Source organism: Scyliorhinus canicula, chromosome 6 (assembly GCF_902713615.1).
Source record: "Scyliorhinus canicula chromosome 6, sScyCan1.1, whole genome shotgun sequence".
Taxonomy (NCBI): Eukaryota; Metazoa; Chordata; class Chondrichthyes; order Carcharhiniformes; family Scyliorhinidae; genus Scyliorhinus; species Scyliorhinus canicula.
The window spans coordinates 67698043-67719358 of NC_052151.1; the positions used below are offsets into that span (position 1 = coordinate 67698043).

The 21316-nt window shown below is 45.5% G+C and overlaps 1 protein-coding gene across 2 annotated transcripts in view; it reads right to left on the bottom strand.

Moving 5' to 3' along the window:
- map3k5 (mitogen-activated protein kinase kinase kinase 5) overlaps positions 1–21316 on the bottom strand; it is a 244049-nt gene that overhangs the window by 217916 nt on the left and 4817 nt on the right. The window lies entirely within an intron of this gene.

Genomic DNA, 21316 nt, shown 5'->3' on the forward strand with positions numbered 1-21316 from the left:
TGAAATGTAAAAGGAATGGGCTTTGGAGTTAGTTGGGCCAGATGGCCATGGGATAAGAAAAACCTTTGTAACAATATTAATAGTGACTTGTGCTAATGATTATGTCAAAAATAACCTCCCGACCTCGAAGAATAATTCCATATATGTACATGTTCTGGATCCTTGCCAAATCATAGGTGTATCTAGGAATTTAAGGGGACCACCCCTAAGCTGTAAAATGTATAAAAATACAGTCCTTATTCTGGGATTTTGGCACTGCTCGAAGGTGGTTACCCGATTGCTTAGAGATTTGTCCCGGCCGTGAATAAACGAATATTCGTTACTGACGTGTTCGAGTGTTTTACTTCTGGACTGACGATCAGATACGTGAAAGCGCAATTCACATTTGGTAGCCCGTACGGGGATCTCCAGAGGGGTCTGCGCAACTAACCGGCGTAATCGACTGAGCTCGTTCAAAGTAGAGGACGAATTTGGCACCCAACGTGAGTAAAAATTTCTTTTCCACCTTGGTATTCGCCTACTACCAGTTTGATCGTTGCTCAGCCTTGCCGTTGGTTTGTCGAGAAGCCTCTGCAAGATCCAGGTCAGTCCAGCGAACCCGTTTTAAAGAGGTTAAGTGAGTGAACCCTGCGGTTATCGTCTCTAGGGGCAGCCTGAGACTGCCGCCGTGATTCCAGGCAGTGTTCGCTGGAGTTACGGGCGGGGTTGTCAGGACTGCTAGGGGCAGCCTGAGACTGCCGCCGTGATTCCAGGCAGTGTTCGCTGGAGTTACGGGCGGGGTTGTCAGGACTGCTAGGGGCAGCCTGGGACTGCCGCCGTGATTCCAGGCAGCGTTCGCTGGAGTTACGGGCGGGGTTGCCAGGACTGCTAGGGGCAGCCTGAGACTGCCGCCGTGATTCCAGGCAGTGTTCGCTGGAGTTACGGGCGGGGTTGTCAGGACTGCTAGGGGCAGCCTGAGACTGCCGCCATGATTCCAGGCAGTGTTCGCTGGAGTTACGGGCGGGGTTGTCAGGACTGCTAGGGGCAGCCTGGGACTGCCGCCGTGATTCCAGGCAGCGTTCGCTGGAGTTACGGGCGGGGTTGTCAGGACTGCTAGGGGCAGCCTGGGACTGCCGCCGTGATTCCAGGCAGCGTTCTCTGGAATTTACGGGCGGGGTTCTCGGAGCCTATCCCCCGGTATAACCCATACCTTCACCGAAGAATTTTACCTACTTACCCCTTAATAGCATTGGTGTCCTGGGTCCTGCGTTATTAAGGAAGTGAAGTAAGCTAATAACCACTTAAAATCTGGTCTTCTTGAGTTGTATTAGCTGTTTAAACTCGGCTGCTTTCCTTGTCTTTCTCCAGCCGGCTGCGTCTCTCTCTCTCTCTCTCTCTCTCTCTCTCTCCTGTTGCTGTTGCAGAGTGCTGCTGCTTCTGCTCCCTGGGTTTATATTCTCTTTCGAAGAGTTATTAAGTTTTAACGACTGTATTGTATATGGGCTTGTTTCACTTTGATAGTTTAAAAGTATCTTTGATGTAAACATCTTACTACAACTCGCTATTCATTTTGGGCATATCGTCTCCTCTCAGATCTGATTTTTAAAAAATGCTTTCGTTTCAATAGTTAACTTTTATTTCTGTGATTTCAAATCGTTTAATTTTCCAATTGTCCCCAGTTCATAACTTTGCCTTTGACTTAAATGATGTTTCTCGTAGCCAGGTCATCTCCAATTTTCTTTTAATTAACTTGATGTTCGTAGAATTTTACCCCTTAAATTGACACTAAATTCGACTGAGCATCTTCCATTCTTTCCAGCTGTTTACTAAGAGAGTTTATTTCAATTAAGGTGTGAAACTTTGCTTTTAGCTGTATGCTAAAATTTAACTTGGTTGTGACTTGAAAGACTTGCCTGTTTTAAACATTCGTCACTTAATGCAATTGAAACTCTCATCCATGCTTTTTCAGATGCTTTCTGAGATAGTTACATTCCATGAAGGTGTGAGCCATTGTTTTAGCTTACCACATGAAGCCTGTGTGTCTGCTGAAACCTGCTTGTGAGCAAGAATCTGCATTTTATAACCCTGCTCTTTGTAGCTGCTATTAACCTTTTGTGGGATCTTTCCCTGTACCCTCTCAAACCAGATATTGCCAGACTTTCATGTTTCAAATGACACATTTTTCTGTATTATCAAGAACCCACCGCAAAGAAATTAATTGCCTTGTGGAGGGAATACTGTCAGTCAGTGAAAGATGCATCTATACTGGCTAGCTGGCAGGAAAATGCCTCAAAATTGGGTATTGGCCTCACCAAAGGGGGAATTGTTAAAACAGTAGAGGTCTTACAAAGGGAATGTAAAGAATATAAGAAACGTAAGAATGCTACTCCTACCCCGGCGCCGGTCAGCAATGCGAAGCAAGGTTGGGAGGAGGGGGACGATGGGGATGAGGAACCTCTGTTCAATTGCGGGGGACGTCAGAAGCCCCCACAGCCCCCACGGCCCCCACGGCCCCCACGGCCTCCACGGCCACCGCCCCTGGAATGTGATCAGTATTGAGTAACTCAGTATGTTCAGAACTACATTGGTCTCAGAATAAACAGATAAAGAATTTGTGCTGGGCAGCAGTCAGCTGCTGCAGACTTCGAAACTGCTGCGTTGAAATTGACACTGCATGGCTCCGCAGGGTCCTAGTGCCCGCTGATCACAAACAGTCACTAGCAGAACCGCCTCAAGGAGGCACTCCTCCAGGCCCCTGCCCTTGGTCGACCCTTATATGATCGCCCTTGTCAGCTCTATTGCACAGTCCTTGCCGACTGCGCCACAGCTGTCCTGACCCAACGCCACGGCGACCGCTGTCGCCCGGTTGCATACTATTCCTCTAAACTCGATCCGGTAGCCCTTGGCTATCCTATCTGTACCCAAATTCTTGCAGCTATCTACAACAGCCTGCAATCGGCTGCTAATATTACCCTCCAACAAGATATCACTGTCTATAGTTCCCATTCTGTTATGGCCTTTTTGGGACAGCTACAGACTCAGCATCTCACGATGGCTCGTCAGAACAAATATGAGATTGCTCTCCTTAATAACCCGAAGATCCAGTTTGCCCACTGCACCACTATCAACCCTGCTGACTTTTTGACGCATCCTCCCACAGACATGCTCGACCCAACTCATGACTGTCTGCAACTGTTGCAGGAAGTCTCCTCGGTTCAAGACGACCTCTCCAATATATCCCTCCCAAGTGCAGATTGTTCCTTTTTCACCGATGGAAGTTCTTCCGTCGGCGAAAGGGGGGATAGACAATCTGGCTATGCAATCATCGATCAAGACGGTGACGTAGTAGAAGCAGCAGCATTTGAAGTTCCCTTTTCTGCCCAACAGGCAGAATTGTTTGCGTTAATACGAGCATGCATATTGGCACAGGGAAGGAAGGTTAATATTTATACAGATTCCCGATACGCCTTCGGGGTAGTACATGATTTCGGGCAATTATGGAAAAACAGAGGATTTCTAACCTCCGCTGGTACACCCATCTCACACCAGCAGTTAGTAACCCAGTTATTGCAGGCCCTTATGCTCCCAGACAAGATAGCGGTGATAAAATGCGCAGCGCATACAAAAGGCACGGGACTGGTGGAAACAGGCAACAGGAGAGCGGACGAGAAGGCAAAAGAAATTTCTAAATCTGGCAAACTAATGGTGCCTAGAATGATGAGGCAGACTGAAACCCCCCCGGAAAAGTCTCCCTCTGAAAAACCTATGCCAACCATTGCTGACATAATCCAAATGCAGGAGGACGCTCCTGCAACTGCTGTAAATATGTGGAAAAACTTAGGATGTATATATGATATCGAAAATAAGCTGTGGGTCACCCCGGTAGGACAAACATGTATGACCGATGCATTAGCAGCCTGGGTGACCGAATGTGTACACTTTGCAACTCACTGTGGAGCTCGTGCCACAGGGGACATATTGTTAAAAAGCTGGTGGCACCCACGACTGCAAGAAATGGCCCAACAAATTAGCAGTCGGTGCCTAATCTGTCAACAGCACAACCCCGGTAAGGCCGTCCCCTGTGATCCTGGCACACCCCCCTTACCTGAGGGTCCATTTGAGACCCTACAAATGGATTACATTGAGTTGGAAAGATGTCAATGCTATAAATATGTGTTAGTCATTGTGGACACTTTTAGCAAATGGATCGAGGCCTACCCGACTACGGATAACAAGGCCTCGACAGTAGTTAAGGTGTTAATGCGAGAAATTGTTCCGCGATTTGGAATTCCAGCCCGGCTGAGCTCTGACAATGGTCCCCACTTCATAGGTCAAATCAATAAGGAATTCTGTGCTCTGCTTGGAATAAAGCAACAGTTTCATTGTGCGTACAGACCACAAGCCGCTGGAGTGGTGGAAAGGGCTAATCAGACTCTAAAGACTAAACTCGCTAAACTACAAGCAGACACTGGGGCCACTTGGCTCAAACTCCTGCCTTTAGCACTCTTCCAGCTATGTGCCACCCCCGCAGGAAAAACTCGCCTAAGCCCAGCGGAAATACTATATGGCAGACCCTTTCGAACGCCTTGGGACAGCAGTGTTCCACGGAATGTTCAATTCCATTACATGACTACCGAGATGGCTAATTATATATTAACACTAACTAGAATTTTGAAAGGATTACACTCCCGAGTTCGTGCCACCCAGGAAGAAGTCCCATCCATTACTCATGACGTCTCCATCAACCCTGGGGATTATGTCCTAATTCGAAATTGGACACGTAAAGGTTTGGAACCTCGATGGGAGGGTCCCCTACAGGTTCTACTCACTACCCCCACTGCAGTAAAAGTGGAGGGACGAAACGCATGGGTACATATGCACCATTGTAAGTTAATTAAGTATCCATGATGTTCTAAACTTTTCCTTTAAGTCCTAGGAACATGAGTACCAGGATGAGGCCCCTCTTCGCCGTCACAATACTCGCCACCCTGCTCTCTCTCGCTGCATCCGAAAGAAGGAGATGCCTGTACGGAAGCCGACACCCACCCATGTGCCGGGAAGGAACCCCACGATGTGGAACAACGACAGATCTCCGATGGATCACCACCGCTATCAAAACCTGCCCGACCACCGTTCCTCCCGACGACCAGAAGCGCCGATTCCTGATTACGTACATGGTTCTAATGTACGATCGCCGCACATGCAGGTGGAACCACCGGTGCATTGATAAGGACAGGGTACAAATTTTACCATCAAGGACTACTCACCCCTACTCGCCTTCCAGAAGGAAGCGGGCAACGCACCATGGCAGCAGATGGCAGATTGTGTCAGCAAAGTTGAGCTGAGTGTCTGCTCTGAGAACCTATTGGAACAGGTTGCAAATGACACCGCGGAGGGACTTAGTGAACTCAGTGCAGAGTTGGTAGCCGTACGAACGGTAGCCCTACAGAATCGCATGGCCCTGGATTACTTACTAGCCAAAGAAGGGGGGACCTGTGCTATCATAGGGACCGAATGTTGCACTTACATTCTAGACAGTTCAGAGAATATCACGCGTCTGGTAACCCATATCAGAGATGGAGTACAGCGCTTGCGACTCGCCGGTCAGGCTGACTGGGGGAGCTGGATGTGGTCCAATTCTTGGGCCACTTACCTGTTCCATGGGCTCATTATCTTCGTTACCATCTGTTTGTTGCTCTGTATCATAGCTACTGGTGTGAAATGCCTATGCAACCGTTTGGGTGCCACTGCATTACCACAGATGCTTCAGAGATCCGCCCTAGACGAAAAAGAAAAACTGGTTCCACCTACCCCTGACCTATATGAGGAAGTGGCATCCTGCCGGAGCCTAGTAGAGGAGGAGTACCTCCGCCTCGCTCTCATTTCCATCTAAAGTATCCTGAGTGTTATGTGATCATGGAATGATCAAAGGGGGGAATGTAGAAGTGGATTTCATTTGGAACTTCCCTGATAGGGTTAATATAACAGTTCTGAAAAGCTCTGTGAAAGAGATGTCAACAGGTCAAGGGATGAAATAAAGGGAGCGTGTTCTGACCGGCATCTGTGGAAGCAGAGATGTCAGAAGGTCATGGGATGGAAAAAGGGGAGTGCGGCTTTAGTACCATTTAATGTTCTGACCCGCATCTGTGAAAGCAGAGAGGTCAAAAAGTCAAAGAATGGAATGAATGGGAAGCGTTACTTTATTGCGGAGATAGCGCAATTAAGCTCGTTTGACCAGTTGAAACAAATAAACATTGAAATGTAAAAGGAATGGGCTTTGGAGTTAGTTGGGCCAGATGGCCATGGGATAAGAAAAACCTTTGTAACAATATTAATAGTGACTTGTGCTAATGATTATGTCAAAAATAACCTCCCAACCTCGAAGAATAATTCCATATATGTACATGTTCTGGATCCTTGCCAAATTATAGGTGTATCTAGGAATTTAAGGGGACCACCCCTAAGCTGTAAAATGTATAAAAATACAGTCCTTATTCTGGGATTTTGGCACTTCTCGAAGGTGGTTACCCGACTGCTTAGAGATTTGTCCCGGCCGTGAATAAACGAATATTCGTTACTGACGTGTTCGAGTGTTTTACTTCTGGACTGACGATCAGATACGTGAAAGCGCAATTCACACCTGCACATCTTTGGACTGAGGGGGGAAACGGGAGCATCTGGAGGAAACCCACGCAGACACGGGGAGAACGTGCAAGCTCAACACAGTCACCCAAGGCTGGAATTGAGCATGGGTCCCCGACACGGAGGCAACAATGCCACCACTCTGCTACTGTGCCACCTCGTGTTCACTGTGCCTCCCTTACCAGTGTTAAAAAATTGCTGACCACCTAGAATAAAATGTTTGATTGGTAAATCCCCTTCTTCGGCGATGACTGTTCTGTGGGTCCTTGTGAAGCTGAATGAGCCAAATCCTAAAGCCGCATCTCTGACTGCACAGGTGGCTGGTGTTTCCAGGAGTTGGGATTGGCATTTGGACTCGTGATTGCTGGTATTCCTTTCTCATGTTCCTTTTCCAGATCTACTCATGCCGTCGGGAGCTCTCGAAAAATTATGTCCCGTCAACCAGGAGGTTCCTCGAAATAGGTCTCTCCTGAGCAAGGGTCTCCCAGGTGTTGCCATCTATGTTTCATCTCTTGAGGTAAGCCTTCAGTGTGTCTTTGAATCACTTCCTTTATCCTCTTGTCTGGAAACCTTCCTTGACCAGGGGAAAGAAGATTGGCATTGGAAGCCCAGACTCTGGCATCCTCATAATGTGGCCAGCCCAGCGGAGTGGGATTCGAACATGGCCTCGATACAGGTACAGTTAGCTCCTTCAAGGACACTAATGTTAGTACATTATTCTCCCTAGCTGATACAGAGAATCCATCTCAAACAGTGTTGATGGTACCTTTCCAGGGCCTTGAGGCAGCATCTGTATGTAGTCCAAGTTTCTGAGCCATAGAAGAGTTGGGAGGATGTCTGCCTTGTACACGGGGACCTTGGTATCAGGATGGATGTCGCAGTCGAAGATTCTCATCTTTAGCATCCAAAGGCTGCATTCACAGATTGGATACAATACTGGATCTCCGCATCGATGTTTGCCTCAGAGGAAAGGTGGCTCCCCAGGTTGGGGCAAATGTCCCACTTTTGGGAGAGTTTCTCGGTTGATCTTGGTGGAGGGAGAGACTGCATCTTTCCCTGGGTGGGTTGGAAGGACTGGACTCTTTTGATGTTGAGATTGGTTCTTCGGCATGCTTCCATGAAGGCATCACGCAAGGCATGGAGATACTCTTGCGAGTGCCTGTGATAGATCTATTTTACTGAATTTCTGATCTCTACAGTGGCACAGTGGTTAGCACAGCTGTTTGACTGCGCCAGGGACCCAGGATCAACTCTGGCCTTGGGGGTAGCATAGTGGGTAAGCAGTGGCGCAGTGGGTTAGCATTGCTGCCTCACAGTGTCGAGGTCCCAGGTTCGATCCCGGCTCTGGGTCACTGTCCGTGTGGAGTTTGCGCATTCTCCCCGTGTTTGCGTGGGTTTCGCCCCCACAACCCAAAAATGTGCAAGCTAGGTGGGTTGACCACGCTAAATTGCCCCTTAATTGGAAAAAATAAATTGGGTACTCTAAATGTTTTTTAAAACTCTGGCCTTGGGCAACTTCTTTCTGTGTGAGTTTGCACATTCTCCCCGTGTCTGCGTGTGTTTCCTTCGGGTGCTCCAGTTTCCTCCCACAGTCGTGCTGGTCAGGTGGATTGGCTATGATAAATTGCCTCTTAGTGTCCAGGGATGTGCAGGTTAGGTAGGGTCACGGGAATAAGGCGGGGGAATGGGATGCTCTTTCAGAGGGTCGGTCCAGACTAGATGGGCCGACTGGCCTCCTTCTGCACTGTAGGGATTCTATGATAGGGATGTCATCAGCATGCTGAAGGTCCACTAGCGATGTCAGTGTTCATTTCTTCTTGGATTTCAACCTGTTGAGTTGAAATGTTTTTTGTCCAACCAGTAGACGATGTGCACTCCACTGGGAAGCTTGATCTTGACAAGGTGAAGATGGTGGCGATGAAAGATGCGGAGGGACACTCTCGCTGACATCTTGTCGTGAAGTCAGAGGATGTCGATGAATTTTTCTGGACAGCCAGCCTTTGACAGGGTCTTCCTAACATTTCCCAACTGACCAAGTCAAAAGCCTTGGTCACATCGATATGAAGGCAACTTAGGAGAGATTGGTAATTACTTTCCCTTAACAACAAGGACATTGAAACAACATATTGTAACCCCAGTCAAACTAGCTCAACGAGGCGAGGGAGCAAAAGGGAGCTCTATGCATGGCTATTTCACAAAATCAAAAGTTGCTGAAGTGAACTACAAGGATTTTGGTCTTTTGTTTTCAACCAGCCCATTTGTCATGTGACTTTTTGGATACTTAAAACATATCTTTTAGTCCAAGCTTTTGACCAGCTGTCCCAAAATCTTATGTCACTCAGTGTGAAATTTTATTTGATAACGCTCCTTTGAAGTGCCTTGAAATTAATAAATGTTTGTTGCTGTCATTATATCTTACTACTTTTGTACATGATCTTACATCTGTATAAATGTCACTCCTGGTTTTTGCCTGCAATGGTATGGTCTGACAGTGTGAAATTTGCCATCTTCCAAAGCAGATGTGAAAACGTAGTGGTTTTCTGTGTGGGCATACCATAATTAAAGGGCAATCATTGGGCATGTAGAAGGGTGTATATATTTCAAATTAACATTTTTGTTTGCTTGTCAAGTCTGTCTAACTACCATATATGCAGAAAAGGGGAAACAAATGCAATGAAAAAGAGAAGCAAAACAGGTTTGATAAGCAACATAAACTGATGTGTTATTCTATATATCAACAGTTAAACCAAGAGAGGAATTAGTCTAAAAATGACAAGAACATTAACACTAAGCTTGCGGTGAAACAACAGAAGTGCAAAAATGACACATGCGCTGAGTCGGTAACACATGTAATTATTATCACTATGGTTGATAATAGGGTAGTAGCTTCCCACGGACAATGTGCATACCCCATGCGCTGTTTAATTTTTCCAATAGGCTGAATAGCTAGCTTTCATTGTAACATGTCATGAACTATTCCCAGCAAAACTATGTTTCGCAAGAAAAGTCAAGACAGAATATTTCCCCAAAAATTAGTAAAAACATGTTGAGACCAAGAGCTGCATTTGAAAAGAATGATAGTGAGTCACGTCCAAACATGAAGAATCTGAACATTTCCTCCAGAAATATCACTGGCTTCCTGAGGCATTTCTTTCTGCCCTACTCAGGATGAGCAAAAGTTAAGAGGAGAACATAAAATTACGGTCAGGCTCCATCTGCTAAAAAATGTTTGGGTGTTTACTGGTCACTGTCTCCAATGGCAAACTGGTAGAGACACAACTGTGTGCAAATGCTACTTGATCCCGATGCAGTCTTTGATTTATCCCATTTTATCCAGCTCAGAAGGTTTAAATGCTGAGTAAACCCTGCTTGGGTGCAAACCGTACACCATCTGGCCCAAGGCTGGCATTCCTTAAGACTAATCTGGTCTAGCAATGCTATGAAAAATGTCCAAAGTATTTGGATATTGCGTTAACTGGAATTGTGGATAAATGCTTTTGGGTTCAGAAAAAAGTCAGCACTAACACTTCTACTTCTTATATTAAAAGCTGAGGTCTTTGCTGGTTTTCCATCATGAACTCTCCACAATACTAAATTCAAAAGAAAACTCAATGTTCATTTTCTAACTCACACCAGGTCTATTCGCCCGAGGCAACTAAGCTTGCTCTCCAGCAAGGATGAGAAAGTTAAATTCTTATCCTGGTTTTCAATTCCTCCATGAACTTGTCGCTCCCTATCTCTCTAATCTTATGCAGTCACAGGACCCTCCAACATCTCCATGTTCCTCCACTTCTAGCCTCAATTGTCATTGCTTCACAGAGCCATGCTTTCATTTGCCAAGACCCTAAACTCTGGAATTCCTTCTCTCAACCTCTCTTTAGCTCCATCAAGACATTCTTTAAAACTCAACTCTTTGACTCAGCTTTTCGCCATCTCTCCGAATAGTTTGACACATCAAATTTTGTTTGATAATGCTCGTGCGAAGCATTAAAAGCACTGTATTCCTGCAAGTTGTTGAAAAAGAATGAAAATTATTCCAGTATTCTAGAACGCGTACACCTTGCTGTCTTCTCACATAATGGTGCCACTCATTAATTCTATCCTGTACTCAGGGTACAGCCCAAGGCCATCAAAATTCATTGCATAACATGTACCCTTATTTTCAGCATATAACCCATGAAAGAAAAATCAGATTTTACAATGTATCCAGTGATGCAGAGTGGAATTCCAATTGCAAAATTAAAAGGTAAATCTTAAATCTTAATCATAATTTAAAGTACATAAAATAGCCCACGTGTTTTATGCTATCACTGAAACTGCTTCAAACTGCACATGAAATGAAAATCGCTTATTGTCACGAGTAGGCTTCAATTAAGTTACTGTGAAAAGCCCCTAGTCGCCACATTCCGGCGCCTGTCCGGGGAGGCTGGTACGGGAATCGAACCGTGCTGCTGGCCTGCTTGGTCTGCTTTAAAATCCAGTGATTTAGCCGAGTGAGCTAAACCAGCCCCATTACCAAAATCACCCATTTTCAGTTCATGCGCCTTCACCTAACTTACCCCAGTTGCACTCCAAGTCTGACTTTTCCACCAAGCTCCTTGCCAGTTACAAGAGATCTCTGCATCATAGCATTACAAATATTAGCTCCTCCAGAATTCCACATTCTGCAGCCCATCACTCAAATTCAATGCCAAGCTCCAGCAACTCCCATTTGCCAAAATACAAATTACAAAATTCTGATCCCGATTTGCAGATCTTTCCATGGCCTTTCTCCAATCTACCTCATCACCGCCTCAAAGCCCATGTCATGGCTCACACAAACTGCTCAAAAGTTTAGACCACTTTGCATCTCCCATCATCCATGCCATTGGAAGTGATAGTGACTTCAGCCATCACATATTAATTTGGTGCACCAGTTAGTGCTATGAAAATTAAAGCAAAAATTTAATGATGACAAATTAAAATGACTTAAAGTTTTAATTAATTGGAACCACACTGCAGTTGATAGAACTTCCCAAAACTTCCAAAATATTGGACAATATAATCAGTAGTGGTTTTGTACACAGGGGAACACATAGAAACAAACAAAGAAAGTAGAAGCCGGAGGTAGCCATTCGGCCCTTCAAGCCTGCTTCGCCATTCATCATCATGGCTGATCAAGTTCAAGCCCTGATCCCTTTAGCCCCAAGAACTAGATCTAATTCTTTCTTGAAATTACTACTTTCTGTGGTAGTGAATCCCACAGATTCACCACTCTCTGGATGAAGAAATTTCTCCTCACCTCAGCCCTAAAAAGGTTTACCCCCTTATCATCAAATTATGACTCCTAGTTCTGGACTCCCCCACCATCAGGAACAGCCTTTCTCAATCTACCCTGTCTGATCCTGTTAGAATTTTTGTAAGACTCTGAGATCCCCTCTCACTCTTCTAAACTCCAATGAATATAATCCTAACTGACTTAGACCCGCCATCCCAGGAATGCAGCCTGGCAATCAGCCTGCACTCCCTCCATAGCAAGAACATCCTTCCTCAGATAAAGACACCAAAGCTGTACACAATACTCCAGGTGTGGCCTCACCTATACAATTGTAGTAAGACATCCTAATACTCAAATTTTCCCACTATAAAGGCTTCTATTTGCCTTCTTTACTGCCAGCTGTAACTGCACGCTTACTTTAAAATTTATTGAAGGTATATCCAGAAAATCACTCGGCTAAATCGCTGGCTTTTAAAGCAGACCAAGCAGGCTAGCAGCACGGTTCGATTCCCGTACCAGCCTCCCCGGACAGGCGCCGGAATATGGCGACTAGGGGCTTTTCACAGTAACTTCATTGAAGCCTACTCGTGACAATAAGCGATTTTCATTTCAAAATACAAAAACAGGAACAGTCAGTAAAACAAAATAATATCAAACAATCCATAACATAGTAACAATGCATATAACACTAGAGCAATATAACACAGAAGGAACCCCCCCCCAATATATACACAAATACGTCAGCCACACCCCCAAGAAATTTGAACCAAAATAAAATACCCCCAACCTCTTAATAACCAATAGATACTGTACTCAATCACCCATCACTCCAAAAATAGCTACCGATAGAGAAAGCGCGACCACCATTCCCACCAACTGAGACAATAAATCCGTGACTCCTTCCCAGAACACCACCAATTTTGGACAGGACCAGAACACGTGGTCATGATTCGCAGGAAACCCGACACGCGGTGCACTCTAATCCACTACTTCTGGGAAGAATTGGATCAGTCTTGCCGGCGTCATACGCACTCTGTGTACAACTTTAAGCTGAATAAGACCAAAGTCTGACACATGACCAGGATGCATTAATCCTATGCAGCGCTTCTTCCCAAATCCTCCCTCGTGCCTCCAAATGCCTCCTCCCATTTCTGCCACATTTGCCACCATCGAAGCATCCTCCTTCCTGGCCAACTTGACGTTCTCAGAGATCTTGCGATCCCCAATATTATCCTTCAAGATGAGCCTGTCCTGTAAACTGAGGGTGGCAACTTGGAAACAAACCCACTTCTTTACTCAAAAAGGTCTTTATTGGGAGGTATCTGAACTTATTGCCGCTGGGTAATTGGTCAGCCTCCATCAACTGAGTCAGGTCTGCAAATTTCCACCCAGAGACAGGTCCTCGAAGCATTTCATCCCCAAACAGTCCCACTCCTTAAACCTGGCATCCAATCTCGCTGGCACAAATCTATGGTTACCATGGATCGGGGCCTTTTTATACATGTCAACCAAGCCAAAATGTAACCAGCGTTGAATCCACACAAACTTAGGAGTGGAAACTACCACTGATATGTCGAGTCCCTACTTGGTAAGAATGGTACAGGAGATGAAGCCAGTGTCTGGGGCTGGTTTAGCACACAGGGCTAAATCGCTGGCTTTTAAAGCAGACCAACAGCATGGTTCAATTCCCGGCGCCGGAATGTGGTGACTAGGGGCTTTTCACAGTTACTTCATTTGAAGCCTACTTGTGACAATAAGCGATTTTCATTTCAGTATCTATAAGGAGGTCTATACGAGGCCTCCTCCACTCTGCACAACACTGAGCCTTGATCAAACACCCATTTATGGATCATGACAATACTGGCACCCGAGTAGTATCTCTGAAAGTTAGAGAGAGCCAGGTCACTACGCCATCTTGCCTTCTCCAGAGGGGGCATCACGGTAGCACAGTGGTTAGCAATGTTGCTGCACAGTGCCAGGGTCCCGAGTTTGATTCCTGCTTCAGGCACTATCTGTGTGGAGTCCGCATGGGTTTCCACTGGGTGCTCCAGTTTCCTCCCACATTACTGAAAGACAAGCTTGTCAGGTGAATTGGACATTCTGAATTCTTCCTCTGTGTACACGAACAGGCGCCATAGTGTGTCGAATGGGTGATTTTCAAAGTTACTTAATTTCAGCTTTAATGTAAGCCTAGTTGTGTCACTAATAAAGATTTTTATTATAAACTCTCTTAATAAGGGGAATCCTCCCCGCTCACAAAAACTCATAATAAGCCTATTGACCTTTCAGAAAAAGTTTGGGGCAAAAAGATTGGAAAATTCTGAAGTACAAAAAGGAACCTCGGCAGGTTCACCATCTTTAATGTCTGGACTCTCTCGGACAGAGACAACTGCAACCTGTCCCATCTCTTAAACTCCTCTTTCTACCCCTCCACTAAACCTGCCAGATTGAACTTGTGAAGCTGAGCCCAGTCCCGTGCCACCTGAATACCCAGATAGTGAAAGCTTTTTCTTGCCAAGTTTATACAGGCCAAGTCAAAATGTAACCGGCGTTGAATCCACACCCTTAGGAGTGGACACTACCACTGATATGTTGAGTCCCTGCTTGGTAAGAATGGTTGAGGAGGTGAAGCTAGTGCCCATAAGCAGGTCTATATGAGGCCTTCTCCACTCTGCCCATTCAAACACCCCGCCTGCTCTCCGGAACTTCAGGAACATCTCACTCTGTCGTATTGAGCTGGTATCGGAGAAGGAGCCAAACTCACTCAGAATCACAGAGAGCACACCACTCTCTAGTGCTTTGTTGTGCATCCACACCATTAACAGACCCAGCAATATGTCAAAACGTTCGTCAAATTCAGTTGGTACTCCATCCGGACCAGACCCTTCCCTGACTGCATCAAACCCAAGACACTCCAACACCTCCCATAGATCTATTGGGGCCCCCAACCCCTGCACGCTCGCCAAATCCACCCTCGGAAACTCTAATCCTTCCAAAAATCATCGTCTCAGTTCATCCCGGGGCGGCGGTTCTGATAGAAGGACTCAAAAATTGTATTGATCCCTGTCGGGCCCGTTACCACCTCTGCGCAGTTATCTCACCACCTTATTTAAAATGACCAGATTAAATTCCATCTGGAGCCTCTGCCTCTCCTTCGAAAGTGCCTCATGTGATTCCAGGTAACTAGAACTGATCGCCTCCATCAATCTGGTTTGCTCCTCTCGTTCCACCTCAGTCTGTGCGCCCTGATCGAGATGAGCTCTCCCTTTACCCCAGCCTTCAGTGCCTCCCACAGCACCCCGCCAGAGACCGTCCCCGTAGCATTCTGATCCAAATGGTTACCGATGGCCACTTCCAACCTCTCACATATCCGCAAGGAAATCAACGTCCAGTCTCCACATAAGTCTGCAAGGGAACGGCTTTCCCACCTGCAGAGCGTGGTCAGACACCACCATCGCCGAGTGCTCTGTCCTGCCATGCTCGAAATCAACATCTTATCTAAAACAAAACAGTCTATCCGGTAATAATACCTGTGAACATGTGAAAATAACGAAAACTCCCTCGTACTAGGCCTCCGAAAACGCCACAGATCCACGATAAGCTGAATGAATCTTGACAGCTCCCCAGCCATCGCCGGTATCCTCCCAGATCTAGATCAGGAGCGCTCCAGCTCCAAGATGGTGTTGAAGTCTTCCCCGCACCCCAAGTGTATCTAGATCTGGGATCAAGGACAAAACCCGCCTCATAAAATCAACATCAACATCATGCCAGTTTGGGACGTATACATTGCACAGTACTACCGGTCAACCCTCCAACCACCCGCTCACCAGCACGAATCTTCCACTCGGATCAACAATGAACTTCTTCATTGAGAAAGAATTTGGGCAGCAGGGTAGCATGGTGGTTAGCATAAATGCTTCACAGCTCCAGGGTCCCAGGTTTGATTCCCGGCTGGGTCACTGTCTGTGTGGAGTCTGCACGTCCTCCCCCTGTGTGCGTGGGTTTCCTCCGGGTGCTCCGGTTTCCTCCCACAGTCCAAAGATGTGCGGGTTAGGTGGATTGGCCATGCTAAATTGCCCGTAGTGTCCTAATAAAAGTAAGGTTAAGGGGAGGTTGTTGGGTTACGGGTATAGGGTGGATACGTGGGTTTGAGTAGGGTGATCATGGCTCGGCACAACATTGAGGGCCGAAGGGCCTGTTCTGTGCTGTACTGTTCTATAAAGACACCCTCTTACTTACGAACACATCCACCCCTCTCGTTTCCCTGTCAAGTCCTGATGGTAGGCCTGATCAACCCACCCCCTTCTCAGTCTTATCTGGTCTGTCGCCTTTAAGTTAGTTTCCTGGAGAAACATCAAGTCCATATCAGGGTTCTTCTGATGAGTAAATATGCGCAACCTTTTAAAAAAGATCCATTTAGACCCCGAACATTTCAAATTATCAATCGAGTGAGAGGGCACCTACCCCTACCTTACCCACCCCCCCCCCCCCCCCCCCTCCCCTCCCCGGGCCTGATAATCAGCCATATTTATGTTTGAGCCAATCAGCCCAGGTCATCAAGTCACAGCCCATGGGGCCCCCGCGAAGTATCCACTGCCATCTATATCGCTGCTCAAACGTCAGCTCAAACGGAACATTTAAAACCCTACCCTCCTCGCTACCGTCACCCCCCACATCCCTTCCGTTTACTGGTTCTCACACCAGTATGGTGGCCCCAGCTCGAGGCCTGCAACTACCCGCCATCTCACCTAATAACTACTATCCTGCCCTCCACATCTCCCCAAACACACCTTAATTAAAAGAAAACAGGAAGAATGATAGAGAGAAGACATAGAGAGAAGACATAAAGATGCAGAAATCCACAGCAACCAAATTATCAACAATATCATCAACATCAGAGAACAACCACATTTCAACATATTTACAGATTCCCAATCCCGTGGGAGTGCTCCTGGTAGCGAAAGGTGATCCATAAACAGGCCGGTTACAACATTCCAAATCTCACACTTTGCTTACGCAGGATCACTTTGACTTTTGTCTCGGTGTTCAGCCAGTTCCGTACAACAATTGGGGTATATGATGATTACACTTCCCTCCCCGAACTCTTCTTCATCTGGCTGGCCCAACTCAATGTTTTCCTTGTCCAGGAAATGGTGCAGTCGCACCATCATCGCCCTTGGCTCTCCCACCTTCAGCTTTCTCCTTAGTGCTCTGTGTGCACGACCAATCTCAAGAGGGTGGCCGAAAACCTTCTCGCCTACAAGCTTCTGCAGCATCTGTGCCACATACCCCGAAGATTGCGAACCCTCCAACCCCTCCGGCAGACCCACTATCCAGATATTTAATATATGCCAATTGGAAAAAGACACATTTATTCCCATTTTTTCCTTCCTGTCTGCCCACCAGCTTTCTATCCACTTTAAGATACTGCACGTGATCCCATGCGCTTTAACTTTACATATTAATTTGGTATGCGATACCTTATCGAAAGCCTTCTGAAAGTCTAAATAAATCAATACCACTGGTTCTCCCTCGTCTACAAGATACTTCTTCAAAGAATTCCAGTAGATTTGTCAAGCATGATTTCACTTTCGCAAATCCATGTTGACTTTGTCAGATTATTGCCACTGCTTTCCAAATGCTGTGCAATGAACTTCTTACATAGATAGAAATTACGGTGCAGAAGGAGGCCATTCGGCCCATCGAGTCTGCACCGGCTCCCGGAAAGAGCACCCTACCCAAGGTTAACACCTCCACCCTATCCCCATAACCCAGCAACCCCACCCAACACTAAGGGCAATTTTGGACACTAAGGGGAATTTATCACGGCCAATCCACCTAACCTGCACATCTTTGGACTGTGGGAGGAAACCGGAGCACCCGGAGGAAACCCACGCACACACGGGGAGGATGTGCAGACTCCGCACAGACAGTGACCCAAGCCGGAATCGAACCTGGGACCCTGGAGCTGTGAAGCGATTGTGCTATCCACAATGCTACCGTGCTGCCCGTTCTTGATACTGGACTCTAGCAACTTCCCTACTACCAACATGAGGCTCACTGGTCTATAGTTCCCCGTTTTCTCTCTACCTCCTTTTTGAATAGCAGCAGGCTTATATTAGCTAGCCTCCATTCCTTAGGAACTATTCCAGAGTCGAAAGAATTTTGGAAAATGACCACCAATGGATCTAATATTTCTAAAACCACTTTCTCAAGTACTCTGGGATGAAGATTATCATGCCCTGGAGATTTATCCACCAATCACAAAAATTTCCCCAAAACTATTTCTCTACTAATACTAATTTCCTATTTCTCTACTAATACTAATTTTCTTCAGCTCCTCACTAAAGCTTACGTTTCTCAGAACTTCCGATACAGTATTCATGCCTTCTTTTGTTAAGACAGAGCAAAGTACAATTTTAATTCCTCGACCATTTCTTTGTTCCCCATTATGAATTCCCCCATTTCTGACTAAGTGGCCTTCATTCGTTTTTAATCAATCCTTTTCTCTTTATATACCAATAGAAACTTTTACAGTCGGTTTTTGTGTCCCCGCTAGCTTACTTTCATATTGTATTTTCCCCTTCTTAAATCAACTTGGTCTGCCTTTGCTGAATTTTAATCTGTTCTCCATCCTCAGGTCCATTGCTTTTTCTTGCTAATTTGTATAACCATTCTTTAAATCTGATACTGTCTTTAATTTCCCGTATAAGCCATGGTTTGGCCACAGTTTCCTTTCTACTCTTCCGCCAAATAGGAATAAACAACTTATGGGAGTTTCACCTATTCATTCCTTGAATGCCTGCCATCCATTATGAGTCATTCCTTCCAGTCATATTTCCCAGTCCATCATAGCCAACTCATGTCTCATACCACCATAGTTACCTTCCTTGACATTCAGGACCCTGGTCTCAGAAATCACCTACCTCACTATCTGCCTTGATCAAGAAGCTTATCATATTATGGTCACTCATCCCCAAGGGTTCTCTCACAACTACATTGCAAACTAATCCTTTTTCTTTGCAAAACACTCAGTCCAAGATGGCCTGCACCCTTGTTGGTTCCTCATACTTATTGGTCCAGAAAGCCATCCCATATACACTCCAGAAATTCCTCCTCTATCGTACTTTGACTAAATTGATTCACTCAATCTATATGTACATTAAAGTCACCCATAATCACAGATGTTCCTTCATCACATGCATCTCTGATTTCCTGTCTAATGCTATTCTCAACCACTGCAGTTTGGTGGTCTATAAACCATCCCCCCCCCCACCCCAAACGAATGGTTGCCTCTTGGTGTTTCTTAACTCGCCCCAGACAGATGCCAGATCGTCTGTGCTAATATCTTTCCTCAATATTATATCAATATCTTCTTTAAATCAACATTGCAACTACACCACCTTTTCCTTTCTGTCTGGCCTTCCTAAAAAAAAAACTGGATAGCCCTCAATGATTAGTTCCCATCTTTGGTCACCTTCGAACCATATCTCCGTAATCCCAACTATATCATACCCCTTTACATCTATCGACTAATCCATTCATTTTATTTTGAATGCCCCGAGCGTTCAGGTACAAAACCTTAGTCCATTTAGCGTCCCTTGTCCCGACCCTGCTATTTTTGTACAGTATCATTATCTGATACAGGCACTTGATTTCTCTGTCTATCACCTTTCTTAGTGCCCTGGCGGCCCGCTGATGCTGAGCCAAAACTAAGAGCTTGCCTCAAAATGAGTGAGATGATTTTAATTAATCTGCAGAAACAATCAGATTCTTCACAGAATGTTTTTTATTGGACACTATTCTGCAAAATGTGCACATGCTGCAAAGTTATAATAGTCCATCTGTATAAGTGAACTAAATTACAGTCGCCAAATGAGCCAAGCAATTATGCACAAAGCATTTTCTTCCAAAATAAAACCAGTTTACACTATTTATATGCATAATGCACCGGTCATTTTCAAACCCAAGTAAAAGCTCTGCACCCAAAAGACTGAATTTGCCTCAGAAAAACATTACATCCACAACCATCTCCACAATTATGGTTTTCTGGGTTAATTGCAGGAGGTAATCCTGCTATCTCAAAGAGTAGGGAGAACAAGTGAGAGTCTCACACAATTAAAGTAGGGACTCTATAACGGTACAGTGGTGAGAACTGCTGCCTCACGGCACCGAGGACCAGGTTCGATCCCAGTGGACAGTGGTCACTGTCCACGTGGAGTTTTCACATTCTCCCAGTGTCTGCGGGGCCCTCACCCCCACAACCCAAAGATGTGCAGTATAGGTGGATTAGCCACACTAAATTGGCCCCTAATTGGAACAAAATATATAAAAAAATAAAGTAGGGACTACAAATTTAAACAAAAACTAAAATCTGAATTTTGGGACAGGCGATATCCGCAAAGCATTTTAGCGATGCATGAGAATTCATATTGTTCAGTTTCTATGGTAGTTTTCTTTTCTTTTGTCATTAACTCCCGCCCCAAACTATGAATATTCAATATAAACATAAGGGGGTGTAAGCCGCATTTGCAATCCTGCTGCTCACAAGAGCTTCATTTTCAGCAGCAGAATGTGGCAAATGAGATGTTGTTATTGAGGCGGGGGAAGATAGCCGGTTTCCCAGTTCGTGTCTTCACGTTTATTCACTGCTAGTGAGCTGCGTGCTGGGAGACAAAGGAATTTTTCCCTGATTGATATTTGTTCAATTACATTCCACAACAGTTTCTCTTTATACAACACCGTCAACTAAACAGAATATCCCAAAGCACTTCACAGAAGCATTAACAAAATTTGACACTGAGCCGCATAATGAGATGTTAAGGCAGATGACCAAAAGCTTAATCAAAGTAAGGATTACAGAAATAGGGATGAGCGAGGACATGGAAGGATTTGAAAACGAAGAACGTCCATTTTAAAATTGAGATGTTGTTTAACCTGGAGCCAACATAGGTCAGCTGGTACGGGGCGATGGGTGAACAAGATCTGTGGTGAGTTCGGACAAAGCAGTAGAGCTTTGGATTACCTCAATTTCATGGAGTAGAACATGGGAAGACTTGTTGGAATGGCCCAGTCTAAAGGGTGAGGGTTTCAGCAGCAGATGAACAGAGGGTAGGGAAAGAGTCGGACAATGTTATGGAGGTGGAAGTGATGTGGTCTGAGCGATGGCACAGATATGTTGGCAGAAGATCATCACAGGGTCAGAAATGGCATCAAGCTAGCAGTCTGGTTCACCCATAAAGAGTTGTCAGGAGAACGATGAAGCGAGTAGTTATGGAACAAAGTTGTGTGACACTAACAGAAGAACTTTTCAGTATTTATTTTCTTTTCATTGAGTGCTAAATGTCAGATAAGGAACCTGACAATTCGGAGACATGGAGGTGTCGAGGGAGGTGGTGGTGAGGTAGAGCTAGATGCCATCAGTAAACATATGGAAAT